Consider the following 12,990-nt stretch of genomic DNA (forward strand, 5'->3'; position numbering starts at 1 on the left):
CAAAGGCAGGTGGAGTGAAACCATGAAATTACAGGTAAGGTGTCAATTACCCTTTGAAACCAAGCACTCTCCAAATCCAGGCAAGACCGAGCTGGTCCCTGGAATTAGAACAAATAAAGAGGAACTGAAGGGAGAATGGCAGAGAAGTTAGAGGGGGGGAGAAAGAGGAGTGGAGGAGGAGGTTTTACAGGCCGTGTTGACAATATAGCATCAGTATAAAAGGTCCTAATTCAGCTTTAAATTACCCCCCTGTCCTCGTCTACTCGCAGCGTACAACCACCGCCTGTTTGGGTGTGTGAGAGTGTCTGGGAAATAGGAGGAGAAAGGGCCGGTTGCAGGTAAAAATCTGCATCTACACAATTATTTTTTACTCATGTTAGACTTTCTCCTGCAGAGTATTTAGCTGGTAAAGTGGAAACACTCACCCGCCTTTTCACGCCAACAATCCAAGGTGTGTAATGGAGGGCAGATCAGATGAAACCACCTTCTAATTAACTGGTTCGTATCTTTTTTTATGAGGTATATTAAATCTTTATTGGGTTAACTACACCAGGTAGCATCAAATTGATGTCAGTCATTCGGGTTTACAGCCTCGTAGGAGGCACAACAAGCGCTTCCCTCACACAAAATGTGGATTTTTGTTCACATTTGTTTTTGTGGAGAGGAAATTATTTCAGGAATCTGAGTAAAGCCTCACAACACAAACACCAACAATCTCATATTTCTCTGGAGCTCCAGTTTAACAATACACTTGATTTATTATTTTCTCATTAAGAAAACTGTCACTGTGGGAATTAATTGAATTAATTATGGTTCTCTTTTGGCTTCCCTCTCTCTCTCTCTCTATCTCTCTCTCTTTCACTCTGCGTGCCATGAAGCCGGTTGACAGCTCATGTGGGAAAAAAATCCAACCACAGCTTTGGGTTACACAACACGCACCCGCCCGCTGAGCCACAGACAGCGCTAGGCCGGTCCAGCCCAGACACCGCAGAACACCCACAACGCTCTCCCCGCCCCTGGCCTGCCTTCCCCCGAGCCAGGTGGGCCTTCCAGAGCCGGGCTCCGAACTATCTGGAGGACGGTAAGGCTGACCTGGCGGGAGGTCGCTTCACAAAATCACCCGTCTGCAGTATATTTTATGTGCACGTGAGAGTATGAGTTAATAAACTGAGAAAGCTGCGGCGGATCATCTGGAGGACAGCGTGAAAGAAGAGCGCATACCTGACACTCATATGGAGGAACTGAAGGGACCAAACACATGTAGAAACCAGAGCTATATGGTTCAATTGCATGTTCACTTCATAATTGTAATTTACAAGTTCATTTCTAATCACATATACACTAAAAAGCTACGTTCAAGACTAGATAAGAAGTAGTGCGAGTCAGAATCATGTGCCAGGATGTGTATATAATTACAAAGGTGACTTCCAGTAACTGATTTCATCTAATATTGAATGTCAGATATATCTTTCACCGCTGAAATCTTAACACTTTTCCAACAACTGCCATCCTTTACAGGTAGGTGCACACATTTCTATATTGCAGATGCTCTGCCAGCCTTTTGCTTGTGATGTAATAATGCAGTCATGTATAATTAACCATCAGAATTTTCTTATTGACTTCCTTATCTCGAGCCATACTTGTGTGCTTATGTCTCACCTGCCGTCACGCAGTAAATCTTGTCTCGCGCTGTATGTGAGGTCCCTCCTGATTTTCCCTTTGCGTTGTGTAACTGTCTTGTAATGTGCCAGCACCAATTAATTAAGACGGATTCCTGGTGTACCGCTCGGGGTTGGCACGCAGACGCGATCCTGACATGGAGCAACAGTAAACAGGTTATGGTTTCATTCAAAATCTCAATCGAAACTTCTACCCCGCGCTCGAAGATGGAGGCGCAAAGTTTGGCGGTTACCGTGGAAACCACAGACCGAATGCTTGACAAACGGCGGCGCGAGGAGAATGTGAGGCAGGATTGTGTTACGGCAGCTCTTCCGTGATTAACTTTGTGAGACCTCCCTCAGGTTCACTTTACCTACGAGGTTCACTTTAAAGGTGCTATGCGTCAGAACAAGTAGATTAGTAGATCAGTCTCTATTTTTAAAACAGTAAGAAGTCTCGACACAACATGAAACTTTGCTGGTAGCATCACCAGGGTCTCTACACATGAACACCAGCACTGAGAACATTGTTTGTGTACACAGAGTTTACTAAAAAGTTTCATGTTGTGTCGAGCCTTCTTACTGTTTTAACAATAGCGCCCGTAGCCTGTAGCACTCCCATTGAAAATGATCTTAAAAGTGGCGCTTTTGTCGTAATTATGCTTTTAAATGAAAGTTTGACTCAGGTACATTCACAAAAAGACCTTAGGTTGCATTTTGGTGAGAGTTTTGCTTTAACCACATGTTATTCAAATCACCTTTTCTTACAAATCGCACCCTTAATCTGCACTATATCTATAATCTGTGGCACTTTTAGCTTAAGTTTACAGAGGCTAAACTCAAACCATATTTTAATCATATGCATGGTGACATATATCAGAGTTAGAAGTATTAATGCATTTTGTGATATAATCATTAAAGGCATAGAGACCGCAGATGAAGCTAACCCTGGAGTTCACCTGGTAGCATGTACGTTGTGCTCTGATACGGTTTTTTGACCGTGATCCATCATCCGGCAGAGATAGAAGCCTTTCGTATCTGCGACAGAAGGGTCCAGATTGCTGGAGCTGCAACGGAGTAGATACGCAATGCTGAGCGGCACCGTTACTAAATATGAAACCCTTGTGCTAACTCGGCACTTTATAAAAACCTTCTGGGATCTGTAATAACTACAGATGATGCAATGAGTGACAGTAGAGGGTGCTAGATTGCACAGAAAACAAACTGCTACATAATGTTGCTTTAATGGTGTGTTTAGTTATAACTCGGCCGAGTTTGAACGAGCTACATCACATGTACAACTCAGAGGTGATCTGAGGTCGCGCTCAAAGGCTGAAACCGCTGTCGGAAGAGGAATCGTTCGCTCAGTTAACCTACAATAACAATCGGTTATTATAAACAGATTGTGTGTTTACAAATGTTCCAGTTGTTAAATTGACTTCTAATATCCGATTGAATGTCGGAGAACAAATTTGCCCGTAAACAAACTAACAGAGTGCGACAGCCAGACAGAGCAGACAGCACGTCTGTCAGCAGCCTGATGAAAATAATAAGTCATCTACCTCTTCAGGTTCATAAACAACTTCCCATTATTAAAGACGGCTGTGATTCACTGAGGGCTGCGGTCTGCAGCTCGGGCTCAGCCAAGTGTTTCATGCGTGCGTCGTGCTGAAAAGTTTCGTGTGGCATAGTTTCCAGCCTCGTGGGCCAAACATCTGTCAATTCATCTTACACTTCCTAATGAACTTTTAGGCCGTGTCGCTTTCATCATCTGGTGGTTGCGCCTCGCCCTGGACACTGCCGGCTCAATGCTGGGCACGGATCCTGCTTTCAAGCCAAAACTATGCTTCATGTGCTCATCGCGTTGCATAATGTCGCAGACCGTCACTCAGGGAGACGAGGTGGGTTAGGTTTCTTCTTTGATGCCCTCTACTACTACATGGAAATATGGGATACTACCAGGGGTATTAAAACATTCCCAGATTTTACACGTGGTGGCTTCAAAGGGGAATTCCAGTGTTTTTTTTTTGTTTTGTTTTTTTTAAAGCTGGGCCCTATAATTACTTGGTTCAGAGTGTAAATGACTCATACTTAACAAAAGTTTTGGTATCCGTCCAGTAGATTGCCAAGCTGGCAGCGGCGACACAGCTGTAATGGTTGCAAACATAATCCTTTGAGGCAACTCTGACCACCTCTGTTATTCCAAGTATCTGACAACATTTTCCTGTGGAAATAGATCTTTTTGTTAAATGATAAGATCCTTTTTGCAACGTGTTCAGTTGTGTTCGAGAGGGGAGTTGTGGCAGAAAGACGACACTGGAAACTGGAGTCAGAGTTGGAGAGAGGAGTTTGCAAAGTCATGACTAAATATTTAACTGTTTCTGAAGGTCCAGATGAGGTCAAAACAAAGAACTCAGCTCCAGCATCACAGGACTGATGTCAAGATTTCAGTGTGACGCAAAGAGACAACAAAATAAGATGGACACAGATGGAGGAAAGGTGTGTGGCGACGTGAGCAGTGACATGGATGAAAGTGAACCACAGTGCAGATTCTGGGAGACAAGACATTCCCCCACCAATCATCTTATCTCAGAGCTGGATAAGGATAATATCAGAATCTCCCAAAACATTATCCAGCAGCTCAGTCAAGACCTCAGATCAGTTCAGCCCTTTACTGTCCAACCAGAAATGTTCAGTGCACCAAGGACTAGCATTGTAGCTAAGTTATTGATCATTATAGTCAGAATTTAGGCTTTTTTTTTTAGTTCATTAGAAGTTAGAATGGTTTAAATGTACAATATGCAACAGAATGTATAGACTCATATGAACATAATCCCTTCAAATCATCATGTCTGGAAGATTTAAAGGGAGCCTGAATTTTCTTATTTTCTCAGTTGGTCAGCTACGTCTCTGGACAAACACAGCGCCTGTACTGTATTAATGTTATTTGAATTAAGTTGAATCAGTGCTTCTACTTTTGCAGTGTCTGAAGTATCTGCTCTTCCATTTGACTGAAGAACGTGGATGCTTTCGCCACCTCTGGATGTCACATAGCCACATTTTTTAATTGTAAGTGCTGCCGTGCCTCCGGCTAAGTCACGTAAGGTAAACCCCTTGATCGCGTCTCCGTTAGAGGTGCTGAGCTTTCAAACCACTTGTGAACTCGCCTTTGTCAGAGGCGGCACGACAACTGAGTGACACTTTTTGTCTGAGTCTGCGGTGGAGGGGAAGTGATGCAGCGTCGGGCCTGGAGATCCAAAAACAACTCGGAGCTGGAAATCAAAGAGGACGGGCGTTCGCTCAAACAAGCCGTCCTGCCTCGCTGACAGACAAGGTGCTTCAGTGAACGAGCCGTGGAAAAGTCTCCGGGTTTGATGTCACTCCTCTGGTGTCACTCACACACACACACACACACACACACACGACACACACACACATTCAGATATGTCTCAAAATGGCTTCAGTGTTGATATCTTGGTGTGCAGGGAGCCAAAAGCTTCTGGGCGAATGTGAACAAGCTCCCCAGCTGCCTGCCGACGTCAGCGGCTGTGTGTGGTGGATTTGCATCTTATGACTCAAACATAAATTATAGATAGAGATTACAAAATGTCACATCATTCAAGTTCTGATGAGTAAAACGCAGCTCAGAACACGTGTTACCACAGATCGGCCCGGCAGCGTCGAGAGTTGGAACATGAGTTTATGAATATTTTCGCTCTCCAGAGGTCTGTTTTTGTTTCTCAGCCGGGGACAAGACAGCTGGCCGCCGACGCTGTGCCCTACATCAGATCCCCTTATTACAGAGGATCCCAGCAGTAATGGAAATAACCTGTCGTCCCGGGCCAGGTAGCTCGACAGGCCCATAAATCAAACCAGCGTTTGGGGAGGCGGCGGGAGGTGGAGGTGCAGCGGGGAGAGAAAAAGTAGGGTAAAGAGAGGCAGGGAGGAGTTTCCTGTGCTTGTTGACAGGCTCAAACGAGGCTTGAGCAAACAGGCTCTTCAAGGTGTGATGGGTTCAGACAGACAAGTGGGTTAGACAGGTAGGCTGGTAGACAGGTGAGGAGCAGCGAGGCAGCCTGGTGAAAATGAAACAATTCCCTGGCAACAGCAACATGTCAGTTATGGATCCAGAGACTTCTCTTTTTTCTTGTTTCTCTATTTATTGGTTTTATCTTTTTAAGATGCCGCCACATAAAACTGGTTCTGGCGGTGGGATGGGAAGACGAGGGCCGGTCACATGAAATAAAGTTTATTTCAAAGAGGCCAACAAACACGCCTGGAAACTTCCCGACTTTATGTCAAAAATGTGTGAGCCTACATTGCACACGTGGTCACAACACGTACATCCCGATGATCAGCGGATATAATTTTTTATCATCTTTGTTTCATAGCAACAGCTGAGTGATCCGATGAAAAGTCAGAGGTCACCAAACTTGTCAACAATTCATCTGATTGCACAAAGTGCCGCAGTAACTCATCCGACAGTCGGTGAGATATTTCAGTCTGGACCGAACTAGCAGAATTCCCGACGGACGGACCGACGTCGAGCCTCGTCGCCACCGTGGCCAAAAAGTTAAACATGTCTCTCCGTGAAAAAGCAAAACGAGAAACGTATCCCGCTCTAATCTGCGTAACGTGCAGTGCACCACCCGGGATCACTAACCTCAGAGCCTTTTGCAAATTGTTTGGTTGCTCATAATTAGCATACACACATGTTCTCCGCGGTGGTTTTGCTTTGAAACAATTTGTCAAAGAGCGTCTTGCGGCGTCGCGATAATCAAAAGCCAATCTGGGATTTGTTTTACTTTGTCTGGATTTTGGTGATTTGTCTGTGTGAAGGGGTTAAATTCCTTGTGGTGTTGTTGCTGAACAATCCTGCCACTGTTTTCTCCTCCTGAGTTATGGCTGATTAGGAGTTTAATTATGATCTTGTGGACTGGAGGAGGGGGTGGAAGCTCTTTGATCTCCATGGTTTATGTTGATTAACATACGATGTTTCATCGCTGTGTAAGGGAGTCAGAGGAACAAAATGTTTTTAGATGCTGCTATGGAAAACTCTGCAACGTCTTCCGCAGGGTGTTTTATGATCGACTGAGGCAACAGCAACACACATCTCATATTTCATAGAAGCAACATTACATCAGAGTGTCGGTGTCGTGCCAGAGGAAAGAAAAACAGATCAGCAAAACAACTGTTTTTGTACATTTCAAGGCAATACGGCAACAATGAAGACACATTTTCCATTTGCTTTCCACCTTTTGTGACACAAAACATAACGTCAAAACATCACAACCGATATCTTATGACAGATTCAGCTCTGTTACTACCTCCACTGAAGGCTCAGAGATGAAATGACTCCTGTCTTTGGACCTTTTATACAAAACGACCAAGTGAGCATCATGAACACACTCAAAACAGTCGAGAGGTCTCTGAAAGTGTTTTATTTGAAGCCATTAGCAACAAAACATGAACTATCGTCACTAATATCAAAGCGCTAGATATGCATAAATAATTGTTCTTGTTAATAATTAGTCTTGGCTGTGTTTTGGCATTTGCATGGATGAATCCGGTCCAACTGTGAGGATGGTCTGGCAGAGATGTGGCGTGTGTGAGAGAGTATAAAGCCATTTAGAGAGGCGCATTTATCACACCCATTAGTAAAAACCACCGAGCAAAACACAGGTGAGCGCCGAGCACAATGGTGCAATTGTTTTTATCAGGCGATTTTAATATTCACATATATCTGTTACCAGTTTAGATTGCAGGCTTTTCCTCCCTTTCCAGGAGGGCTTTATCAGCGCAGAGCCCTGGGGGGAACAGGTGGATTTTAAGGTGCGTCCATAAACCCGCACACACCAGGAGACAGCAGCACAGAATGGATGGCATAGTTCAAATGTTTTTAATTAGCTGGTAATAGCGCCTTTGTGTCCTAGATCTGCGTCATTAGCATAACTCATGAGTCGGAAGAGGGCGATTATGTTCCATCATGCCACCCATGGATGTTTTCTTTGGGCATGCGATGCTATGTGTGCTTGGCAGGGGTGCCAGTCTCCGCATTTCAACACAAAGTGTTTTGTTTTAGTGCTAATTATACGGCAGGCGAAGGCAGATGGGCCCCGTTTCCTCCTCCCCCTCTGCGAGTGACAGTTATTGACAATCGGCCCCGTCTAGCCATAATACGCCCGAGGTGCTCGATAAACCACTTCCAACGTAAACAGCGCCGCGAGAGGAGTTTGAAATAGGGGCAGATTTTTTTTTTTTTTTTTTTTTACCATGACAACTGTAACTATGTTCAACAAATTAGTCCCAGAGTCCCCCTGGTGTTTACACTCCTTGAAATGAAGGAGATTGCCTTTCCCCTGACTGACAGCAGGGATCCTTCAGATTTTTGTGTGTTTTTATTTTCATTGCCGCGGTGGTGAGCGGGCACGGCGGATGACAGCCCACTCCAACATGGCAGTCGGATTTTGTTCAGATCTGAAGCGTGTGACTTGCCAGAGGGTTACGTCGTATTTGCAAACGGTTCTCGGCGTTTGTTGTGGCCTGTATCGCGTTCCAGATTTACTGAGGAGCAAATCAGAACATCAGGACTGATGTCACTTTAGCTGCCAGTCACAAAAAAATCACCCTCAAGTTCTATTTTCTCATGAGCAGTTTAATCTTCTCTCACTCATTCTACAATATATCAAAGATCAGCAGCACCGGTGCATCGACGTCCGAAGATTTAGTCGTTGTCCTCCCCCGCTGAGTGAGTTTCCATCATGTGTGAAAATGGTTGGAAGGGTCAGCGGCTGCGAGTGACCCTCCGCTATCCCCTCGCTCCCCTGATTGTCCCACGTCCGCCTCAAACACTGAGTCGCGGCTGGCTTCAAAGGAGGAGGCCCGTCACAGCCCGCACATCAAACGCACACTGTCAACATCCGCGCCGGTCAAACCGTACGAGTGAGGCGGGTCTTTGTAAGAGGAGACGCAGATGTCGCCTCCCGCGAAAACGGACCAGATGCAACGTTGAAAACGTCGAGCTGGTCCTCGTCCCGGTGGGATCTAACACGGCTCCTGTCCTGCTACGAATGAGCAATTTTTTTGGTTTGTTTTGAATATTGTCTGGGGGGCAAAGAGATGCAGAGAAACCAGCAATTTTTATGTTGGTCTGATATATTTGTTCAGATCGAGCGTGACCCATTTGTTACAGGGAGTGAAGTACCTCAAGTTTGGCCTTACGGTCGTCGGCATTTCTGAAAATTCCCTGAATCATATCCTTGTTTATCGTCTATTTTAGTCTAAATGGGACCATCATTTACTGAATGAACATCGTGTTGTGTTGAAGAAGACTTGAAACTAGCGATTTAGACCATAAACTCATCAGGAAACTGAGGTGCGAGTGAGAAGTCACACACAATCAGACTCCTTTTTGAAACTTGTGGCGTCGCCTCCTTCAAAGATCCATCAATTTTTATACATTCAACAAGTCAAACTGAATAACCGCAGTTCTACCAGTCGTTTAGAGTATTTTATTTTATCAGGTGTTTACATGAGAGACAATGAAACAGCACAATCGAGTACAGACAAAAATACTGCAGGAATCAGCTCAAAGTATTTGAGGATGCTGAAATGGTGAAAAAGGGCCATTCAAAGGGGGATTTGGTCTTGCAGGTCTACATTTTAACAGAGCAAACACACACACACACACACAGATTATGTCGTGTCATCACGTGTCCAAATGTTTCCTGCTGCAAGAGGACACTGATCCCCGCCATTTACAGTAAACAAGGCCTTACTGCAACAATGACAGCTCACATACTGTAATGCTTCAGGTGATGGAGAGGAGAGGACGAATCAGGATGGAACTGGATGGAAGTGATCGCGCTGACTGTGCACTGAAGCAGCGGCGTGCTCGGGATGTTTGAGGGTCAGGGGCTTAAAAAAAAAGACAAATTGGGCACCGGGTGGTCGCGATGCATTCAAGGGCACCCTTAGAGGGCACTTTCGCAGCGTTTCTCAAATACGAGGGCAGGGATTGTCTGACTCGGTTTATTTTCCGTTTAGTAAATCTTTGTTCGATCATTTCGTTGGGTTTCCCACCTCAGCGCCTGTCGCACCTCAGGGCCCTATAAATCACCATTATTAACACCTTATAGCAGCTTACACAAAGTGTCTTCTATTGTAAGATAACACACCAACATGATATAATGTGTATTCGTATTACTTAAGAAACTTGGCAGACGTTCGTGCCATAAATCATTCTGCCTTCAAATCCACCTGAGGACCTTCAGCTTTCTCTTTTAAACCCCCTTCATCTCCTCTCTAATCTGCACAACATCTTAAAACGCTAAAAATGAATAAATAAATAAATAAAAAGGGAGGCGAAGACACTTGGAGGAGGGAAGAACCAGCGTCTCGCCACAATTAAAGCATTGACAGCTTCCAATAGATTCGTCTCCAGTGACGGCAGCTTTAAACCGCCTGAATCCCTCGAGGCTGAAACACACACATGTTCATCCAAACACACTGGAGTTGTCAGACTGTCAGAGCGGCATTGCTTTTTCTTTTGGCCTCAGATCTCACCCTTTTTTTTTTTTTTGAAACGTCAGGTTTTCTGTCCTCTTCGCTCTCAGGAGTTTTGGAAGTTTGTTCGCATGAGCTGAAGTGCAGGTGGTCCGACATTCTGCCAAAGTGATCTGAATCTGAATCTGTGTAAATTACAGCGTCTGAAAAACCTCACTTTCATGACATGTTGAGACGAGGCTCTCGGTCGCAGGTCTTTCTCTCGCTCCCTCTCGCTCTCTTTGTCTGTATGCAAATCTTTTCTTTGTTTCCCTCCTTTTTTCTTTCTCTTCCTGCCGTGTCCCACTCGTTCTGTCCTCTCTCTCTTATCCCCACGCTATTGATATATTTCTCTTTAATTAGTCTCCTCCTTTTTCAGTTCTCCAAAGTCATGCAAACTGATCCAATACCAAAAAGTTTAGATTCTTCTCTGCCACCTTCGGCTAAAATAGAATGTGATATATATTTTTTTCCACTGAGCAGGGTAGCATGTGTAGAAAATGAGTATTTTTACGTGGATGAAAGCATTTATTTAATCCAAAGACCAGCCTGTACAGAATGTTTTGTTATTTCTCTACTGCTGTTATATTTGGAAATATCATAATTAATCAACTTTTATGTATTTTACGTTTGTTTGTGTCACTCCATCTTGCTTACTTTTTAAAATAAGGCTGACAAACCTTGTCAACAGATTGTGGTTTGGTTAGATTTAGGCTTTAAGATCATAATTTGGGTTGAAACAGGACTCAATCTCCGGTTTCTGGTGAGAGGGTCCACTGTTTGATCCGTCCAACACTTCCAGCAGAATACCAATTTATCTCACAGTAAATTCTTCCACTTCAAGATGTGATGCTTAAGGAGTCTGTGGAAGTTTAATGGAGGGAGATACTTCATCGTTTATACGGACGACCTTCATTTAATCAGGTAATCTTGCTGAGATCGAGACCTCTTTTGCAAAAAGAGGCCTGAGAACAACAGATAGAAGGAAAAACACACATCAAACCATCTGCATTTGATGTTTCTCTGCTCAAAAATTCAGGTTTTTTCTCTTTAATTTGACCCCGTCAGCATTTTTCAACAGAAAACACTGAATATAATAATGTCTTTTTTTTTGTTTTGGTGTAGAATTTGTATTTGGATCTGTGAAAGTTTGAATTGTATGGCAGAATAATAGTCAGAAATCGTCGTTCCCTTTCAGAAAGTTTCTCTTTTCCAACCTTTTTCTGTTCCTAAGTCAGATTTTGGACCTTGAAATCACTGTAACATCTCTTTGTGATGCCTGTTGTTGATTCACGGCTTCATTTTTACTCCCAGTAGTAATTACAGGCACATATTGTCTTAATTTCTTTACACGTGTTCTGAATTGGCTCATTGTGGGAACATGGGCAGCCAGTTTTTTCAGGTTTGTGGGACTGTCGCTCGTTCTCACCCTGCTCTCTGGATGTACAAACAAACTGAGCGCTGTGCGCAGATGGGGACAAAAGGCAGGCTTATGGGCGAGGCGAGGAGGAGTCAGGTGGATCAAGGAGCGATGTGGGAAAGGTGGAATCTCCCCGAGATCCTCCTGGGACCACCACCAGGAAGAGAAATGTCAGATTTACAGGATTCAGCGTTCGCCTGGGAAACAAGGAGGCTTTGACGCACTCACACTCAGCACACAATTTCACACACGTTTAATGGGAAAAATGGAATAAACCGATAGTAGACGGATGCTTTTACACGTCGTACCATTCATGAGAAAAGAAGCTGATGGATTTCACACACATTCAAACTTGTAGAGTCACACAGTTGCTCGAAAATCTGTCTGGAATAGCTGACACGCTGTCGGCATGTGATAATACAGGAAGACACATTCACACAAAGTTCAGAATAACGTCGGATTATCAGGATTCGCCGGCTGATGGGAAACTCACACAAACATGCTTTAAATGTAGAGGGATGAAACTCCATGTATGAACTCAAAGAACACGTTCTCATGTGAACATTTGAATTTTTCATCGTGTTTTGTTGGACTCACATGTTTTACTTATCATGCAAATCTTTTTTTAGATGCCATACATGTGACAGACATGGAAATGTGATTTTTGCATTGAAGGCGGAAAACACTTTTACTCACGTTCCCATATGGAAACGTAAAGATGTGTTTAGGATTTCTGCATTCAAGTGTCTAAAAACTAACAAACCTTTGTTGTATATTTCGTTGAGTTGAGTACTTTATTCAAGGTAAGTTTGGTCGTTTGCTTGCTGTTCGGTTAGGTTAAGGCTAAAAAAATACTCGGTTGGGTTTGAGAAAACATCATGGACATCCTTCTTTGTTGCTGTAATAATCGCCACTGCCACTAGAGGTCGCCACCTAGCAAGAAATAAAGTACATTTTTTGCCTTAATAAGCTGCTCACTGACAACCTTTTAGTGCATTTTTCTGATGAGGATGGGCTGAACTTCCAGGAGAGAGTCAGAGAGCGAGGACGTCTGCAAACAAGATTAAATGTTGCGTGAATTAAAATGACCTACCTCGTCTATAAACTTATTTTCCCCCCTCGTCTCCCAGTCCAATCGCTTTCTCTACAAACACTCAGCAGACATGTTGTGTTGTATTTGACTGAAGGACCTAAAGTGACAGATATTACACGCTGTGAATTTAAGTGTCCAGTTCCTTTCTTCTTATTTTCTTATAATGTTATTTATTTCTCACACGTATAAGGAAAAAAACTGACATATAAGCGTTGATTAATCTGACAAAATAAAAGACAATATCCAGAAAAAGAAGAAAAACCAGGGTCCAAAAC

Source organism: Acanthopagrus latus, chromosome 16 (genome assembly GCF_904848185.1).
Source record: "Acanthopagrus latus isolate v.2019 chromosome 16, fAcaLat1.1, whole genome shotgun sequence".
Classification (NCBI taxonomy): domain Eukaryota; kingdom Metazoa; phylum Chordata; class Actinopteri; order Spariformes; family Sparidae; genus Acanthopagrus; species Acanthopagrus latus.